Below are 21,452 nucleotides of genomic sequence, written 5' to 3'. Positions count from 1 at the left end.
ACACCCATTTGATTATCAATTTTGTACTAATGTTTTTAATGCCACCAGAAGATACTTGTACCCAAGATATAAAATAACAATACAGCAGTTTTGTTTTGTATACCGCTGAAGTAAGACATTAGTGAGATAAGTCAGGCCTTGCAAATTCTTTCTGTAAAATGGTGCATGCCACCACAAACCCACTTTAGTTTGGCACACTGCTGCCACCCATGCACAGTGAAACGTTTATTTGACATTTACTGCAAACTAAGTAAAGTTTAAATAAAAGTTTCCAACATCCCCTAAAAAGGGTACTGGCCCTTCTTAAAATCTACCAGCATATGCGAGTGGGCGAAAATAATTTGCGAGCCCTGGATGAGTCTCTGTAAAAAGGTTAGCTGCATGAATGGACACAAATAAATAGATATGATAAAAAGACTCTTTAGAACAGTTTGGCCAACTCTCTCCACTGCAGGTGCAACTATATAATGCAATCATAATCATAGAGCAAACTGAGCTCTGGAGGCCAACTACAGTGTACAGTTTTGCAGTGGGTCTGTAGATGTACAGACTGGATGAACCTATTGATTGCTACTTTAAGTAAATATCAAGTTAGCTTTGTGTATTCATTATGTAAAAAACTAAGAGTGAATGGCATAGCAGGCAGAGAACTGGGCGAACTAGGCAGAATATTGTAGTTTGCAGCCATCTCACTTTCAGGGTAGCGGGTATAAACTAACACGGTAAGATAGAATGTCAAGGAGTATGGGATCAGCTCATGGGTTGAGCACCAGTTGCAAGATGTATGTAACCAGCAGGCCACAGGACTAGGTTTGCCATCAAAGCCTGTGGCCGCGTGTTCATGTACATTTTCAAAAGTGTCCACTTGTCAATATGATGCATCTTCCCCAACAAAATGAAATCTAGTTGACACTGAGATGTAGGTACACTTCACTGTAAAACATGGAGCCAATGCAGTGTTTTACAGTAGCAATATCGTAATTATGCATTATGTAACCCATTACATTTTTAGAAAAGGAATTGAAAGCCTTTAAACATTTTTTTTTTTAAAAAAACACAACCTGGTCTTTGCCAGACAGGATACAGTTAGCTTAATGACAGTATTATCCCGATTATTTCTGGTTTGCAATTATTTGAAAACTAAAATGTGCGTAGCACTCCCACACAGGCCTTTTGGCACATGAGTGAAGGGGGTGATTACTGCTGCACTCTCTCTTCATTAGCCCCTTTGAACTTGCAGTGAACAGAGAAAATAGGGTGGAGAGAGCTCTGAAGGCAAGAAAGGAATGCAGGGTGAGCTGTGCTTTCATTGAACAGGGTAACTTAAATAGCTACCTTTGCTACACAAGTGCTAATTTAATTAGCAAACCTACAAAATTGCATAGCAAATTGCTCTGCGACACTGCTTATTTTATGCCTTGCTTTAATAGAGTTAGGGACCTTAACAGCGGGCTCACGACATAGTATGGTTTTAAGACTATCAAAACAGCCTTGTTCTTTCTTACCCCACTTTATCTTCTCAGGTTCCGCATTTCCCAATGTATTGGGAATAAAGCGTATCCTACCAGCCCAAAGAAAGCCCTTAAAGAACCCATTGCCCACAAAGAAGCCCAGATACTTCTCGGTGGATTGGGCTAAGTGACACTTCTTTGGGCTGGCAGCCAAACCAGCCCATTGGGGCTTTGTTGATTTTATACAGGTGTGTCATATGCTCCTCCTAGGTTTAAGTGGGGATGATGATATCATCTATATATGCCCCACAGAAACTAGAATATGGTCTTAGTACACAATCCGTTATCCTTTGGAAGGGTGCTGGTGCACCATGAAGGCTATACGGAAGTACCTTATATTTAAATAATCTCACAGAGGTGGAGAATGCAGTCTTTTCCTTGTATTCAGGGCTCAGAGGAGATCAGTCGTGGAAATATAAACGGCTGCGCCCTGTCAATGAATCAGGTCATCTATCCTGGGCATGGGATAGTTATCGAACTGGGACACAGCGTTTAGTTTTTGAAAATCAATACAGAATCTCCATGATTGATCAGGCTTAGCTACCAAGACTATTGGCGAGGATCACAGACTCGGAGAGGGCTCTATAATGTTGGCTGCTAGCATCTTCTCCACTTCCTTCAGGATTACTTCTTTTCTAGTTTCTGGGATCCCGTATGATTTTAGATTCACCACTTTTCCTATAAGGTCTTAAGGGTCAAAATTTGAGGCGGGCAACATTAGATGATTTATCAATAAATGCCATTTTATTAAATTATAAATGTCAATAAACACCTCACTATTCCTACCCTGACGAGGATTTCCCTGCCTGAAATAAACTAAAGGAAACATTCAAACAAGGGATATCTGGCCCTCACACTTGCACATAAAATACACAAGAAAATATATGGCAATTCACAACAACAACAATTGTATTTGTAACGTAATCACAGCCTCTCTTTATAACATGGGTGAATTCCCCTTCCCCAGGCTTTCCGTTGGATTCAGTTCACTGTTCAACAAAAAGGACAAGGACATCTGGGTTTGTAACAAAGTTCCAACACAGTTCTTTGCACCTTCAACTTGTCAAAAGAAAGTTCCACTAATCCAATGTTCAACAACGTAAAGATTCCTCTTCTCCCTCGAATAGATATTTTCAGTCCATCAAATAGCATCAATGATATTCTTGGTCAGGATGATTTGCCACAACATATAAGATTCAAAGAAACGCAGTTTCTTGATATCAGCTACTCTTAGCTCTCCTTTTAACACCACAAATCACAGTTTGTATATCTGTCAGGATAACTTCATAGTACTCTCACACCAGGTCTACTTCTACAAAGATCCACTGCATGGGTTTACTCCCTTTCCCGACTGTTTTACACAACCAACAGTGCTTCTGAAGTTCTAGATCTACAGCTTCAGCAGTTTTCATTTTTAGGACTTTCAAAAAATTTTCAGAAAAGACAAGTTTTACATTATTGCTCTTCAACACGTCAATGCAAGCAAGGAAATCTTCTTCTGAACATTCACCTTCCAGAAGGGCAGTCTCTTTGCCATGCTTGTATTCCAGTAACCAAGTACCATTAAAGATATGACTTTGACTTTCCTCCTTCTGGCTTTCGCAATGTGAGATGTAATAATAACTTTAAATGTCATGAAACATTCATAAGTCAACAAACTTCATCTTTGGAAACATTACATTTTCCCCTTTTCTACCTATTGGTTATACTCATTTAATGATATGCCTTGATGTTAGTCTCTTGGCTTTGGGCAATGCTTGTATCACTAATGGCTTTGGGCAATACGTGTATGTTCAATGAAACTCACAACCTTAAAGTTTGCTCAGTTGGGCTTAACTGATTCAACATTTCTGATGCTTCTAAAGGATTCTGCTTTCACTTTAGAATCACTTTTAGGTATGCGCGATTAGTATTTAGGTTATTTCTTCAGTTCGATATTCCAATAACATGAGCAAAGCAGTTTCACTCATACGCGAGTGTTACCTTTGTTGCACTCCATTGTCCGACAATCAACAGTAAGGTTAACAGCAATTTCACTCGCACCGAGTGATTCTCTCTTGTTACTTTTGCCTGCCCTTATTACGCAAAAGGGATTGGAGCGCTCAGTAACACTCACCGGCTTCTTCCTTCTCAATTCATCCTTTTGCATGCTGCAGGACTTCCATTGCTGTGGCTTCTCAAGAATGGACACACTTCCTCATTGATGTTGCCTTCATTCCCATCACACAGACACAGAGCTCGGTTTGCTCCTGAGAACCCCAGGTGCATACCAGCCCCCAGCAACAGTCTCCTGCACACTTCCTTCTCTGCAGTCTATGCAATTTGGTTCAGATGAGGAAAAGCCTAATTCCTGCACACTTTCTGCATCAACACCTCTGCCCTTCAGATTTAGGGAGAAAAGGACCCTCTCAGGACCAGCAGCTGAACTCTGTACTGCAATGGTCTCAGCGCCCTCTCTTTACTCCAACCTCTGCTGTGACTGCCAACAACGTACCTCCTTCAGATTCCTTCTGATACTGCTGTTGCTCCTCCCAATGCTTGTGCACCTGAAGGGGCCTTTTAAGCCCCTCTGCCTCCCTCAGGTGTGGGTCGTTTGCCTTAACAAGCTTTCCACTTTAGAACTTAAGTTCATTTCTATTAAGTGTATTTAAGGAAACATCACAAGAATGTACTTGCTAAGTGCAAGGCAGTTAATTTAAGCCATTATTTACAGATTTCCTTTCACTGTACCTCTGGAGTTAGGATGATTTTTTAACATTATCCGTCTCAGACTGGCTTTCATTTCTTAAGGTGTTTAGGGATTTCACATTAGCTTTACCCACATTAAGATGTTTAATTTGTGGATCAGACAAATGACAACAACAATAAGCCATTACATGCCTTGGTATTTGTAAAAGGTTCTTCCCATTGGGAGACAAATACTGTGTCTCATGCCATGGAATGGCCTCACCACCCTGAGCCTTGTCTCCTTCCAGGTGATCCTCCCGCAGAGCACCACCGTCAAGGCCAGGATCAGGAAGCATCTGTCTTTCCCTGGCCACCTGGGAGGAGACTTTAGGCAGGGGGTTAGTGAGGGGTCCATAGGATTAATCACAGGAGGTACGGATGCAGGGAAAGAAAACCTTAACCCTTCCTGGTTCCTCATTGAAAACATCTAGGAATTTGTTCAAGAGGTTGTGGATGTTATTTTCTTTTGTTTTAGTTTTTTTTATTGGTTTATTCAAACCTTTAAAAGAACCCAAGCCAAAGCCAAAAAAAGGTGAATGAATACAACATAAAACACATTTTTCCATCCCGCACTTTCTCGTCATCAAATCATAACACTTAAATCATCATTAAAATATATAACATTTCCATACGTGGTGAACACTGGAGCTAGCAGGATTCGTCTAAACCTTCGAGATGCTGAGGTAACTCATATTACATCGGATTTTCAACAAGAGCCAGATACACCTGAATATCAACACCTTCTGACTCAATTTGATGAACAAAAACAAAGAGTTTGTTCCAAAACATAAATTTGACTTACAAATTTTGCAGCGAAAAAGAACAATGAGGCTCGACCTAAGAAAGCTAGCAGGCCTCGATAACACCACCTTTTATGTCTGCAAAAGAGTGATCAAGCAGAAATATAAGAACTGGATCAAAGCGCATAAGGCTGATATGTTACAGAACAATTCTGAACTGGAAAATAAAAACTCCTCTGACTACTGGAGACTGATAAATAAATAACAACTTGGCTCCCCAACATGCTTTACAGGCCAATTCAGTCCCAGAAGCTGAGTGGGTGCTGTGCTACACAAACCTTTTCCGTAAGGATGTAGGGAGCAAGGATTGGAACGCCCCGGCTATGAACCACTGGGACTTGGTGTTCCAGAGAGAAGACATTCTACACGCAATTAAAAACGTGCGTGACTCAAGAGCACCTGGCCCAGACGGCCTCACAAACAACACCATCAAACGTAACCCAGACTTGTGGGCAGACTTTTGTGTAATCTTATTCGATAGAATTGTTAAAAGCTGTGCCACTCCAAAATCGTGGAAGAGTGCCGTGGTGGTCCCAATTTTTAAAAAGGGCGACAGAACCAATCCAAAAAACTACAGACCTATAGCACTTCTCGACGTGTTAGGAAAGGTTTACACACTCTCCTACAAAAGAAACTGCTAAAATGGTCTATGGAAACCAATCACGTAGACCCAAGACAAGCAGGGTTTGTAAAGGGAGTTGGGTGTGGACTCAACCTGCTACTGTTGAAGTTGCTAAAGATGGAAGCATTAAGAACTGACACCAAGGTCTATTTGGCTCTAATTGACCTTTCTCAGGCTTTTGACAGTATTAATCGAGACCTGATGTGGGAAAAACTGAGCAAGTGGAACTGTCCCCCCAGCTTGTTGGACGCAATCAGGGAGCTACACGCAGACACCTCAATAAGGATCAGACTAGACTCCAAAGGCAAGTTACCCACGCCAATTAGTACACACAAAGGCGTCAAACAGGGATGCCCTTTGGCAGCCATTACTTTCAACTTGTTTATATCCGACGTCAATGGTGTATTCAACGGAGCTGACACTTTTCCACTGAAAATTCACGATTCCCACATTGACTATCTAGTTTATGCAGATGAACTTATTCTTTTAGATCTGACCCCTATAGGGCTTCAGCGAAAAACTCGCTATTCTTGAAACCTATATAACATCTAATGGTCTCTGCATCAACAAATAAAAATGTGAAATATTGGTGATGGAGAAACTGACTGGGAACAGTGGAAAAAGGAGAAAATTCAACTGCCACCTTGACAAAGATGCTCTTAAGATTGTAAACAACGCCACCTATTTAGGTATGAGGATCAGGGCTAGTAGAAACGATGCCCCTTGGATTGAGAGCACGAAGAGCAAATGTCGACAGCTGGCATGCCAAGCTGCAATGATCAATAAAAAATATGGTAACTTCTCATTGAAGCAAACTGTCACTTTTTTCAAACAAAAGGTGGTGCTGGCACTGATTTACGGTGCAGAGAATGCTTTTGGTTGTTCTTACGAGTTGTGGAACACACTCAAAAACATATTTTGGACTCGAGTGCTTTATCTGCCTAAGGGAATATTAACGGTTTGCATATGTTACGAACTGGGCCTCATCTCAATTCAAGCAAGAGTATGCTGGAACCTGTTAAACCTGTTCAGAAAAACAGCGTTACCGGTTCCAGTGCCACAATTTCAAATACTGCACAAGTTAGATACGGCAAAGGAGTATACTATCCCTTTTAAATGGAACGCCCAATGTCTTGATGTGATGAAAGTTTCCAAAATTACTTTACAAACTTTGATAGAAAATCCAGATCTGGCCAAGAGGAAGCTTTGGAGAACAGACTGGATTAATACATGTAACTTAAGATCCAAATCAAAACTAATGAATGAGGTCCCTGGCAAAGCAAGAGCATATGGCCAGCTCCAAGCCTATTTAAATCGCTTTCCAGATCAACAAGCAAGATTATTATACATGCAATTTAAGCTCATCTCATTGGCAACCAAGGAACGTCTAAGTTCCTGGACTCAGTTTGCCAACATAGATCTTACATGTCGTCTTTGTGGAGCAACTAAGGAGACGCTAAAACATGTAACGCTTTCCTGTCCTGCACTCCAGCCCCAATGAACAACTATCTTCGGTCCTATGATCAACAAACATCAATCACTGAGTGCGGAAGACTGGTGGAAAGCTATGTTTGACGGATCAAACAAATCAGTGTTATTTGCTTTAACAACTTTTCTGCGTGCTCTAAAAGAACGTTTAAGTGAGGAGCAAATGGCTCCAGAGCGCAGCTAAATCCTGGGGAAGATCTTATTCTTTTATGAAATTGGAAACGTTACACATTTTAATGATGATTCAATGATGATTTAAGTGTTATGATTTGATGACGAGAAAGTGTGGGATGGATGTTATGATGTTGGGCTACAGGACGGTCAGATGGTATTAGATTATGTTTCTCCCCTTCCTCAGTTAACAGACTGGCCATCACTACCAAAGAAGTCTCTACCGGATCTTCCTTCCATTCTTTTGAGATGTTAATATGTTAGATTGAATAGAGGCCAATACAGGGGGCGAAGAGGACGCCAAAATTGGCAATTTCAACAATATCTTCAGATGCTCATGTATGTCCCTCAGGGCCCATATTCTGGGTTCCCTCCACCTAATCTTCCTTTTCCTCCAACCGATCTAGGGCCTCTGCCCATAGAAAATGTATTCCAAACCAGGAGGAAGGCTTACCGGCGGTGAACACTCCTAACAATAATTTTTCAGCCGTCTATAACATTTCCAAACGCATTCTTTCTACACAGGAAACTGACATCTTAGAAAAGGGCTTTTCATTCATTCCTATGAAGAATCCTAGTCACATGGACCTAGAAATAGAACTCCGGAACTTTTTTGGAAGGTCCGCCTAAAAGACTACTTCGGTACAAGTAATTCTGAGATGCTAGAAGAGAACAACACTCCATTCCATTTGAAGTCCACATTTACACCGACTTCCCAAATGGTTTCTCCTGAAACTGTTATTTTTGAACAGTCAGTACTCAGGGATTTCCACTCTATCTTTTCCATTCCTACTGATGCCAAACACAACAGGTCATACAATTTCTCTAAGAGGGAATGGGAATGTCTTAAAAAACTCAAAGAAGATTCTTCTATCATTATTAAGCAGGCTGACAAAGGGGGAGGGGTGGTTGTCTGTGACTCTACGTACTATGACTCTGAGGTGATGAGACAACTTAATAATACCTCTTTCTATCTGAAACTCAGAGGAGACCCGACAGATAGCATACAGGATGAGATCCTTTCCCTGGCTACACGGGCACGTGATATCAACATTTTGAGCCCTAAGGAATTTCAATAACTTACCATTAAAGGCACTAGAGCTCCACTCTTCTATATCCTTCCTAAAATCCACAAGGATAGATTGAATCCACCAGGAATTGCAGCTCTATTTTAGAGCCTTTGGACAAGTATCTCGATTTCTTTCTCAAACCTCTTGCTGCCGATACTCCCACCTACTTGGCAGATACAACGGATGCCATTGTACATTTAGAGGGCCTACCTTTCAACATTGCCACCAACTTATTCATCACTTTAGACGTGGGGTCGTTATAGTCCAACATTCCACAGTCAGAATCTCTTCCCATCATAAAATTCTTTTTGGACATGAGAAGCGACCCACAGCAGGTCCCTACTGAATTCCTCATTGACCTCTTAGAAATTGAACTTACAAAGAACTACTTTCGGTTCAAGCAGGATTTCTTTTTACAAATCAAGGGGACCGCCATGGGAACCTCATTTGCTCCAAACTATGCCACTCTATTTATGTGGGCTTTTGAGAAGGTTTCCATCTGCGATGAATCCAACCCTTACCTTCAATCTATTATCTTCTACCGAAGACAAAACTTTGGGTAATCATGAAACTTTTCTTACATGGATGAATTCATTGAACGATCATCTTCGCTTCACCATGACTGTTGACAATATGTCAATACCCTTTTTGGACCTTTTGTTGAAAGTTAAGGATGGGGCAATTGCAGTAGATCTATATCATAAGACCACGGACAGAAATACCATCCTTCACTTTGAAAGCTTCCACCCCCAATCTTTAAGAGTCAGCATTCCCTATGGCCAATTTTTAAGGGCAAGGCGTAATTGTACGGACAAAAAAGACTTTTCCAAATAGGCCGACATTATCGAAAGCAGACTTGTCGATCGAGGATATCCACATCATATATTGCGTCAATCCCGCAAGAGGGCACGCCACCAGCATCGTGAGATTCTCTTAGCTAAGAATACTCGTGACAAATCAAATCAGTCAAGAATGGTTTGTGCAATGATTTATAACACCCATCATTCGGTCATTAAGAAAGCAATTAGCAAGCATTGGCATCTTTTGCAGTTGAACCATTCAGATTTGACTCCTCCCATGTTTGCTTTAAGAAAAGGTAAAAATCTCAAGAGCTGGCTTTCTAAGGCTGATAGGTCCTCATTTCCAACAGGACCCAAAACCATCACTGAAATGTGGGGTATGAACAAAGTCCATGGTCATTTTCCATGTGGGTATTGTTGCCACTGCGGGTCAACTACAGCTACCACCACTGTGAATATTAACAACAGGGTATGGAACCTTAGGGACCATACAACATGTAACTCCAAGAATGTTATATATGTGATTACATGTCCCTGCAATAAGACCTATATTGGCAAGACGTCTAGACCTGTGAAACTCAGAATTTCTGAACACAAGTCTAGGATTCGCACAGGCAACCTTACATCTCCCCTTGCACTCCACTTCTTAGAACATCATCACGGCTGTGATGATTTACGTTGGTGGGCTGTGGAACACGTAAGAGTCTTTGATCCTCACACCTCGGCTAATAGACTGTCCACTCGTGAAAACTGGTGGATCTATAATACTCAAAGTCATAAAGTGGGCCTGAACTCACAGGAAGAGTGGGCTGCCACTGCCTCTACATTTGCTTAAATTTAGAAGAATTTCTTCCGCAGCTAGACTACTTTGTTTCTAGTTTTTTTCTATTAGAAATCTATTGTCGTTCTTATTTATATTCACATTTACTGAATTTCTTGTTCTGCTCCACCTTTTTGGTTGCACTATTCGTCTAGTCTAGACACACTGTATTTCTGGATGGGTTCACTCTTCCAGTAGTTTGTAAATACAACATATTTGTACATTGCTATTTTATTTTCATTCAATTTCAGTTGCTTTTTCCTTTTCTCTTTAGCTTTGAGTTGTCAGCATTTACAGACACACTGCAATACTGTAGGTTTGGGCGCTCAATATCCATTCATAATTTGCGATTGCACTTAACTCATGTGTCGGGTCCAATTTCTTATAGTTTATGGCCCTGTTCTTGCGCCCTGAGTTGGTGATGCAATTATTATTTTTTCACCTAATCTGGCTTGTGGCTCAAGACTATGTAGTATTGGATAGGGCACTCTTTCCCAATAAAAGTTGGCGACTTCCTGCGCCCGGTATCGGCCCGTCTCGCGTCAGCAAACAAGCAAACCCGCAACCCTGCAAAAACATATGACGCAGGACGTCAGGACCCACCCATTTGCTCATTTAAATGTTTCCATCCGATGTCTCGCGGGAGATCCGTTCAGGCCCCAGTGCAGAGTTTGCATGCAGGACTACGGGCGAATATACTTACGGTGAGTCTGGATGTCAGGGGTGTTCCTCTAGTGCTTGCAAGGCGCTCAGTTATATGATGAGAACCGGGGCACTGGGGGCGTTTGTTCAAGCATTGGACAGGCGCTCAGCTTTACGCTGAGTCTCAGGCACGGCTGCAGTGGCTTTTGCAACTTGCGCCTGCCGGCAGCCGCTTTTGGCTTAGCCCAACATGGGCCGCAGCGACCTCGGCTACATGCTGAGACGCTTGATACCATTTTACAGGCTACACTTTAGTGGTACTCTATGCTTTCTCAATAATCGGGAAACCGTTGCTGCTTCTTTTTACTGCGTTTCTTAAATGCCGCAATTCTCGTGGTTGCTGCAGTGGTCTCACTGCTTTAACTAATTTTTGCAACATTGTGGAATATAACTTAATTACAATTGGGCTGGTCGATAACCCTAAACATCGGTTGCTTACACTGTTTATTTATACTATTACAGCTATTAGCGTGTTAAATTACACAATGTTGAACATTACTATGCCCTGGTAGGATACACCTTTCCAGACGCCTAATTGCCAATTGTCGTTCGCGAGACAACATTGAGACTGAATTCCATTGCTTTCTGTCCACTTTTACTCAGATGAGCACTATTTCTTGATTTAACTGTCATATTGGGAAGGACTGCCACTTGATGGTGTACCCCTGTCTTTTGGAGTGGTTATTAGTTATTCACTACCCCTCTTTTATTATAACGTGTTCCTGTTTTCGTTTTCTGCAGTTCTACTTGGTAGAGAACTTGCTGTGTTGGTCCTCATCCATTTCACAGGATCTACATTCGTGAAAAAGCGACCAGCCTTAAGGTTGAGATGATGGTAAATTCGATAATTTAATTGTCAAACCTTCTTTCTCCCTTTCTCAAGTATGGAGGATGTTTTCCGGACAATTCCAGAGGGAGGCGGGCATCCTGTTCGTTATTCACAGATCATTTTTATTATAATTTATTTTTTGGTCATTGATTCAGTTTTTTAGTCTGTGATATAATAATTTACGGGTTTGTTTGACTGTTTTTTTGTCTTTTTTCTTGACTCCTTTTTTCCGATGTTTTAGGCAAAACTGTGGATTTAGCTTGCACAAACCTTTATAGCCGAATGCATTATTGCCCTATATATATATTATATATATTTAAATTTCTAGTGGCAAATATTCTGATGGGAGTGCGCCGTCCTGAAGAAGATGGGCATCGACTGTGAAACAGCTTAGATGCTCTGCACCATCGAAACTATTTCCTGTTTACATGTCAGACCTAGTGCATATAGTAGGTCATGACAGTTTAGTAGTCGACGTATGGCACTCCTGTTTAGTTTTTGCGTTAGAATGAACCATTGTTGCCTTGTCTAAATAATTGTGGTTTTTCCTATATTGTCAAACGTGGCCGCAGCCTCCGACCATCAGTCGGATGATGCCTTCAACCGGTTTGATGTCCAGACAGCTCGGTAACATGAAGCCAGCACTGAGTGAATTATCAGTCTTGTTTTTATACAAGCACTTTGTTTGATTATGCACTTTATTCACCAACAAAATGCTGCTATTTAGATATGAGCTCGAAACAAGATTTAATATGTTATGTTTTAAACAAATGAAATTTAAATAAAATATTTATGTTTTCTAATTATTTTCTTTTTTGCGTGGTTTGATCTGTGATTCTGAATTTAGGAGCCCCTCTCCCTGACTCTTTGCCGGTTTCCTCCTTAACTTGAGTTTTGATTCCGCTGACACACCTCGTGCTTACTATAAATATGGTAGATTGAGTCTTCTATCTGGGTTAGATGCCCTACAATTACATGGGCCAGTCTGTTCTAAGACCTTGTATGGACCATGCCGCAGTACAGCATTTTATTTTCAGTTTTGTAGGGAGCAACACTAATACTTTCTGTCCTATGGAAAGGGAGCGAGTAGCTGTTTTCAGGTCATGCATGGCCTTTCGATATTCTTGGCTAAGTGGGAATGGACTTGATCTCGAACAATTTTCTTATCTTCCTTTATGTTCTGTGCTGTCTGAGATAAAAGTAATGCGGCTTCCTCCCTCTCTTCCCAGGTCGCTCTAAGCATATCTAGTACGTCCCTTGGTTCACGTCCATATAGAAGTTCAAATAGCGAGAAACGTAGGGACTGGGAAGCTTTTCTTAATGCAAAGAGAGCCCACGGTATTATTATATCGCAGTCCCTTTCATCGGCTTCCACAAACTTTTGGAGGACTGTTTTTGAGAGTCTTATTAAAATGCTCAACTAGTGCATCCATCTGGGGATGATATACTGGAGTAAAAATAAGGTTTAAGCCCCACCCACTTTTTTCACATGGAGCCACCATAGTTCGTCCATGACGGGTCTGTGAGCTCGGGGTCCCAGTCTGTGTCAGGGGTTCAATGGCTGCCATTCTCGCTGGTAAATATAGCCTCTGGAAGATGTCAGGACCCTCATTGATGTCCCTGGTAGTCTACGATTGGGCACAACTCTCTGGTAGAGCACCCACCTCTAATTAGTGGATGCCCATGTGGGTCCAGCGATGCCACTCTCTATCCCAGGCCTTTGCTGTCATATTTTCCTACCCTGTCCAATTTTCCTACCTCAGTATTTTTTACATTTTCCTGCAGGTGGGAATTTCTGATGGGTAGGAAAAAATGCAGAGACCTTTGCTGTCAGGTTTTCCTACACTGTCAAATTTTCCTACCTCTGTATTTTGTACATCTGCCTGCAGGTAGGAATTTCTGATAGGTCGGAGAAAATGACTTAAAAAAAAATGTATTGTGCACTAGTTAATTTTTTAGACTTTAAGCACATTTAAAAAGATCACCTATTCTCAAGTTATACAGTGAAACATCTACAATGCATCCACATTGCTTAAAAAAAACAAATACATTTACGATTACCGTAAAAACACGACAGCTAAAATTACAATATAACAGACATACACTCATTAAACACTCTAATAATAACCGAGAATCATAAGTACATTTCATCATCCTTAAAGATTCATGTTAAGTGTGACATGTGCTTATTCATCAATTTTTAGATTCAAAACCAATTTCCAGATGAAAAAGGCTGCAGAATGTATCACTACTGACTGCGCCCCCAGCAATGTGGCTCAACATTGATCTCCCCTAATGCTTTCCAATGAACTGACATATCTGCCAGATCCCCTTTTCTAGTAGTATCCCCATTAAAGCCGGACAGGAGGTCAATATGGGTCCAGAGGTCTCTGGCACCAAATTACAGCCCCTGCAAAGTTCATCCTGTGCTATAACACTTTGCCGGTGACTAACATATTCTTTAGTCTGCAAGATATTAAGACGGAGCTGCATTGTGAAACGCCTCAACTCTGGGCTACAGCATTTGGTTAGGTAGCTATGTGGTACTGCGCCCTGAAACCTTTGGAGCGAGTGTTCCCTATATCTTTTCAATGTATGCAATTCATCCATTTGCTGTGCCTTGCTTTTAATAACCCTTTCGTAATCTGGGCAGGTTTCAAAGACCGCCAAACATAATACTAATTCTGACAAATATCTTTTGGTGAAGGTTAAACGTGGTTTTCACAGTCTCCTTGCCTCTTTTGACCCAGCAACTTCAGTAAGTCATTGGAGGACTGATCAACTGAGAACATATTCACATATTCACATCTCTGTGCCTCAACTGGTACTCCTTTAGCAAGGTTTTGATTGATCGTAATAATTTGGCCTCAAGTTTTTCCAGCCAAATGACATGAGCCAGCGGTAGGGCTTCTAGAGCATACAATACTGAGGGAGCAATGCTCGGCCCGGAAATCTCTACAAATCCCTGTATATTACACCCCCCACGATGCTCTATGTAATTTTTCATGTCCAGCCACGGTTTCCAAAGGACTCATAATATGATGCGGATGGTCTAATCATTGTAGGAAAACCCAGGTAGAGGAACTCTTGGGCACTTTCTAAAAAGGTCGTCTCCATCTGCCATTTAAATCTCTCTACAGCTCTATGGGACCCCCCAAGGCTCATCGTCTTGGTCTTTATTTTGTTAATGACCATTTAATTTTCCCTGGCATAAATAGACAACACATTCAGTGTACGCTGCAACCCAATTTTTGTTTGGTCGAAGATGATAATATCATCGGCGTAAAGCACACTGACTGCTTCTATGACATTTATTCTCGGTGGGAAATTATGTACGTACTTCAAGGCTATTTCCATATCTGCTGTGTAAGCATTGTATAGAATTGGGCAGAGTGCACAGCCTTGCTTGTAGCCAAGATTTGTTGCTACAAATTCAGAATGTTGGCCCTCAGAGCTAAAACGAATAGCAATTGATTTATTTGTATATGAAATACAACAATTGAGGGTTGATACCCCATTCTTTGAATTTGGTCCATAATGTAGGTATTGAGACACAGTTGAAAGCATTGGAGAAGTCCACATAGCAACAATGGAGTCTGCCAACCCCTTTAGTGCTTTCATGGATAAGAAAATGTAGCGTGGCCATACTTGTAATAGTAGTATATCTCTTTCGGAAACCCGTCTGGAATATACTCAGGATATTCCTATCTTCCAACCAACTAGACACTTGCTCCAGTAGAATATCGGCAGACAGTTTCTGGCTGGAGTCCATCATGGCCAAAAGGCGGTAATTTCATGATTCTAATCTTCCGCCTTTTTTAAAAATCAGGACCATGATGGATCTCCGCCATCTGTACTATGTACTTAAACAAGACACCCAAAACCCTAGCCCACAGATTGCTGTCACTCTTAAAAACGAGGTTTGGCATTCCATCAGGGGCGGGGGCCCTAGATGCTTTGACTTTGTCAAGAAGGCAAACCAAATCCTCCTCCTTGATGTCATCGCCCAGTATACTCCATTTCTTTTCCTCACTAAACGAGGACTCGAAATTGACGGAACAGCCGGTCTCAGCCAGTCTCACTGTGAGAGTTCTCCAAGGAGTAGTAAAGGCTTTGGATATATATCAACCATACCTCTTAGATATGGGGTTTATTTCAACCGGTGAGATTGACGTACGGTAGTTATAGCAGCGCCAAAATGTGCCCGTATTATGCATCTTTAAACACTGAAATACTTTCAACCAGTTAGATCCTCCAATTGAAGATTTATACAATTTAAGCCAATATCGATACTTAGTGGGCGGATTTATTAATATTTTTGATCTCTGAAGAGGATAAACACTGACATTAGATCTAATCCCCTTACAATCTTGGCGATATTGTTTCCTTCTTTCCGAGATAATGTGATCACAGTGGTTTGGATTTTTTGCATTAACTTTCCTTTTACTTTCAAACTTTGCATTTCTGGGCAATTGCATTGCGGCAATAACCATATTTCCCAAATCCCATCCGAGTGCAATCAATATCTCCTCCATATCAGACGAACTTTGCTATATAAACCCGTTTATAAATTTGATATTACTAGGTACCCACCGGAGTCTATTGCCCGCATGGTTAACCATAACCTTGGAGCATTTACCCACCGATGGGAAACTTGTTTTGACCCTCATAGTCCAACTTAGTACACCATGGTCACTTAACTTATTGTGAGTGATAGAAACAGAACTACATAAAAGGCCAAGCTCAGGATCAGTCATCACGTGACAAAAAATGTTGCTATTCCATTCGACCAAGTATGTTGCAATTCGTAATCAGAATCATGAGGCAGTTCCAAGAACTTTAGCTCAAAGAAATCTATGATTCTTGACCAAGAGTTAGGACTCCTAATTGAAGAATTTTAAAATAAATGTAGATCTCTCTTATTAAAATCACCCACAAATAAGACATGACCATTAGGTGTTCGCTCAAACCAATTAGAGATAGCCTCTAACACCATATTCTGAATTCTGCAGGTTTGCACACCACCAGGAGGGTCATACATATTTATAACCAGGGTTTCTTCACGTGGCTTGAGGCTACTGCAGGACACCCATTCAAATAGTTGCAGATTTCATCACATTAGGAAGCAGGTCCATTTCAGATTTGATTTTACACCTATTGCTGAGCCCCCGCTAGCCTACCCTTCTTATAGGGAGTAGCATATGTAAATAATATTTGACAGCCATCGATGTAAAAACGTTTAATGCACCGCGTATTCCAGGATAAACAAGATGTTAGTTCAAATGGTCAGTTTTCCCCATTAAATGGGCACGATGGTATCCAATATTCAGTCGTGGGTGCTTTTTCACGTGCTTGGGAACTCTGAGATTGCAAGGCTCTCAGCACATCATGCTCCGTCAACTGCGTATTTACGTGGCTGCCCCCAGCGGAAAGTAGTTTTTCTTCACGTTGATTAGGACCTCGCATTTTTCTACAGGCAATCAGGGTGTAACTGGCGTACATCAGCTGCTCAGTATGTGTTTTCAGGAGAGCCACCATTAGAGGGGACACAAACTCCACCAACGCTCCATTTTTAAGATATTGCCTGATTGAATTACTTCCAGGTAAGGCAGTTGTTTAAAGATAGACAGAAGGGTAGACCTGTTTAGAAAGGTACTTTCAGTTGTTTGAGCATTCGCCACCAAAATAATCCAGGTGCCCTCATCTTTTAAAGCATTAGGGTGTATAATAGGCAGTGAAATCTTAATACCCATGGCTTCTGGGGTCATGTGATTTATTTGAGTTTGCACCCTCTCTGTCATAGCTGACCAATCTTCAGTGAAAACTAATTCCGGAGCGGGGGCATCCTTCACCCTAGTTGTATGCCCTTCTTTAGAAATCTCTTTCTCTGGAAAAAAAAATTCCAGAGGGTCTTGTCCCCCCAATTTTCAACGGGCCCTTCAAATATGTCTGACGTATGATACCGTCTGTGGCACGGTTGTAAATTAATGTCCCCTTATTGCAACAGCTACTCTTGATAGCGTAGGTTTTGGTATGTTTTGACATTTTTGTTATACTCTCCAACTTTCATTGAATAAGTGGAGATTGTGTGGTTGGCACTTGTTCGTGGGGGCCGTTTTTAATTCCGTCGGCGGGGGAATATGTACCTCCTCAAAATCCCAGTCCACCGAATTTATTTTCTTACTCTTCTCGGGGATTAATGATCTTTTTGAATCGTTTTGACCTTTCTTGTCAGTCGGAATCTTTGTTGAGCGACATGGTGGGCTGCTTTTACCTCCCTGCGGGCTACCCATAATTCTGCTTAAGTAATTGAAGCTCTGTATTTTTTATGGAGGAAGTGATAAGATTAATTTCAGCATATGTTTCTTACTATGGCGCTGTTCCTCCAATATAAGGGCCAGGGTATCAGATTGAGTGTCCATCTTGGTCGATAATAGGGCAATGGAAGCCTTAAGATCAGTCTGTTCGCTCCGAGAGAGGTCACTCCGATTGATACTATCACGATCACTCACAGAGTCGTCTGTACTAGCCGATTCGGAATGTGATGCAAAAACCACCAGGTCAGGTGTGTCGAGAGATTAATATCAATGGCATCTTCAAGATTATTTGTCCCTGGCAACAATGGTTCACCACCCATTGACGCCCGTTTCAAATTAACCACCAGTTTCAACAAAGAGTTGTTATTATCTATTGCCTGTGTGAGGGAATGTTCTTGAACCTCATCCAGTGATATAGATGAGTGACGCGGTGATTAGGAAGGTTTAGCTCCAAAAAAGGTCACCTCTGCTTGTGAGGGCAAATTGTGCTTAGTATTTTCTGTTAAGTCATGTTTAGTTTCATTTCCTGTAGAATGACGCTTATTGTGATTGATGGCACTACGAAGCGTTGCTTTGCGCGTCATCACTTTACAACTGCAGATAAATTGGGAGCTCCAACCTTACAGTGTGGTGCAGGGCTACACAGAGTGGGTAATGAGATGGAGGAGGGTGGTGGGACTATACCAGCACCCCTAACCCTTTGCCCACAGCACCAGTCACTAGAAGGCTCGACCCCCACTCGGCACGTTTTTAAATGCGTAGAAGAGTCCTTTCAACATAATGCCACTGGAGCACTGGTACTGGTTCACAATGTTCACAATGCAGCCAAAGGGTGTCTTTTAAAAAGAATGGCTACAGGCAGCACCATATGCCATTAATGTCAATTGGCTTTGGTTTTGTATCTCCAGTACTTGGGGGCACACAGTTCCAACCACACAGTTCGCTGAAAGAGGACCAGGGAGGTTCACAATTCAGCCGAACCGCATGTAACAAACAACGTTCATTTAAAAGGTGTCCATTCCCTTCGCAGACTTCACCGCCTTCGCAGACTGCACACTCCCACGCCACACTCCGTGTCCGCGCCGCGGTAGGGGGGGGAGGGAGGGGGTAGACTTTAAAGCAGCCTTCTGCTTACGCCAAGGACGTTGCTCCGCCTCCAGAAAACAACAATGCAACCAGGAAATGAAGGGAGGACTGCAGTAGACTGCACACTCCCACGCCACACTCCGAGAAAATGACTTGACCTTTGCTGTCAGATTGTCCTACACTGTCAAATTTTCATGGATCTGTATTTTGTACATTTCCTGCAGATAGCAATTTCTGACAGGTATGAAAAAATGACAAGACCTTTCCTGTCCGATTTTCCTACTGATAGGAGTGTCTGTGAAAAGTCACAATGATAATATATATGTAAATACAATATACCTCCCACCTCCTGCCTCTAGCACCCCCTTTCCTCCTTTGTCCTATTAACATTATTCTGCTCCCTTTCTTGGGAAAACAAACTTTGCCCCCTGAGATGCCCTCGCGTTGTGGAGATAATTGACCCCATCCTCCAGATTGGGGGCTGGACGAACAAATACAGATTAATATAGTTCCCAGCGTTTCCTAATGTGGCAAGTGTGCTATTCAATGGGGAGATCACACACCCGTGCCCTAGGTGTGTGATATTGGGATGAATTCCGTGCACACTCATCTTCCAGTGAGTATCCCAACATCCTCCCATCACGATAGCACAATCTGCACAGCCCATCACACAGCACACTCAGCACTACCCATCACGCAGCACACTCCTGCACAGCCCATGACACAGCGCACCTTGCACAGCCCATCACACAGCACAATCCTGCACAGCCCATCACACAGAACACCCTGTACAGCCCATCCCACAGCACACCTTGCACAGCCCATCACTCACCTGATCAGGAGCTGATGTGCCTTTCCTCTCTCAGCTGGGATTTCCTGCAGCTGGAAGGAGTTTCTGGGGCTGTAACTGAGCAGAAGGCGGGGTGCAGACTCCAGACACGCACTCCTACAAACAGGAGCTTATCCGAAATATGGGAGCCTTGTATCGGAATCATGTCCAAGGTACTGCGCAAACCCCGAGCATAATACACTGCTCCCCAGGACATGCACAGAGGCAGCCCCACAGCCTCAGAGACCCATTATATAATCTAATGCACAAGCCCAGACCCTGAGGCACCGGGCACCGCTCCCCAGGACATGCACAGAGGCAGCACCTCAGCCTCAGAGCCCCAATATATAATCTAATGCACAAGCCCACAGCATGAGACACTGCTCATCACGACATGCTCAGAGGCAGCCCCACAGCCTCAGAGACCCATTATATAATCTAATGCACAAGTCCAGACCCTGAGACACTGCTCCCCAGAGGCAGCCCCACAGCCTCATGACCCATTATATAATCTAATGCACAAGTCCAGACTATGAGACACTGCTCCCCAGGACATGCACAGAGGCAGCACCTCAGCCTCAGAGACCCATTATATTATCTAATGCACAAACCCAGACCCTGAGACACTGCTCCCCGGGACATGCACAGAGGCAGCACCACAGCCTCAGAGACCCATTATATAATCTAATGCACAAGTCCAGACTATGAGACACTGCTCCCCGGGACATGCACAGAGGCAGCACCTCAGCCTCAGAGACCCATTATATAATCTAATGCACAAGTCCAGAGTTTAAGACACTGCTCTCCAGGACATGTACAGAAACAGCCCCACATCCTCCAGGTCCCAGCATTTAAGCCAGGAATGCACAACTGATTTTGACATGATGGCTGTAGTGGGCTGAAAAGTAAATGTGGGTTGGGTGATAGGCGTGGTGGGGCGGGGCGGGGCGGGGCGTGGCGTGGAAAAAAGGCTTTTTCAACCCCCAATTTTTATTAAACACATGGAAAAAGAATATGTTTTGAGGTGTAACGATTTTTATTTGTATTTCAAACTTACATTTTGTACTACACATTTTCCCTTGTTATCATGTATTTCTATTTAGTTATTGCATATCGTCTGTTTAAATTATATATATATTTTATTGACCCTTGATTGGACATTCCGTTATTTTGGACTGATATACTTTGCTGTTTGGGTTGCCCAAGAGGAGTATCATACATGCCAACATTCAGGCCCACCTAAGAGGGACTTTTGAGAGAGAAAATCGGGAGGCATAGTTTTTCTTATAGAAATGTATTGGCGCTGGAATTATCTTAGGCGGGAGAACGTGAGAAAAAGCAATATTTCTCACTAAAAAGTCAGGAGTCTCCCGCCTAAATCGGGAGGGTTAGCATGTATGGAGTATGGCCTTCGGTGAGTCAGGTTTCCTCAAAAAGCAAAGGATGTACGTCTCCTAACTGTGCCTGTTTTAGCTTTATTATTGGGTTCACTCTTGGAGTGCGACACGATGCCCCATGGCCCCCACCCCAACCAAACACTATGCCCCATGGCCCTCACCCCCCAAGCAAACACTATGCCCCATGGCTCCCACCCCTCAACCAAACACTATGCTCCATGACCCCCACTCCCCAACCAAACACTATGCACCATGGGCCCCACTGCCCAACCAAACACTATGC

General features: G+C 42.5%; 1 protein-coding gene across 1 annotated transcript in view; it reads right to left on the bottom strand.

The window, feature by feature from the left end:
- The window catches only part of LOC138557990 (zinc finger protein 850-like), a 63,783-nt gene extending 43,709 nt beyond the window's left edge, over positions 1-20,074 (bottom strand). Inside the window, exon 1 of the mRNA XM_069642642.1 lies at positions 19,776-20,074. The gene's annotated coding sequence lies outside the window, so the exon portion shown is untranslated. The remainder of the gene's footprint in view (positions 1-19,775) is intronic.
- Between the last annotated feature and the right edge of the window lie 1,378 nt (positions 20,075-21,452).

The sequence above is a fragment of the Ambystoma mexicanum genome, unplaced genomic scaffold (genome assembly GCF_040938575.1).
Source record: "Ambystoma mexicanum isolate Mex_15411 unplaced genomic scaffold, UKY_AmexF1_1 Mex_scaf31, whole genome shotgun sequence".
NCBI lineage: Eukaryota > Metazoa > Chordata > Amphibia > Caudata > Ambystomatidae > Ambystoma > Ambystoma mexicanum.
This window is presented reverse-complemented; position numbering and strand designations above follow the sequence as displayed.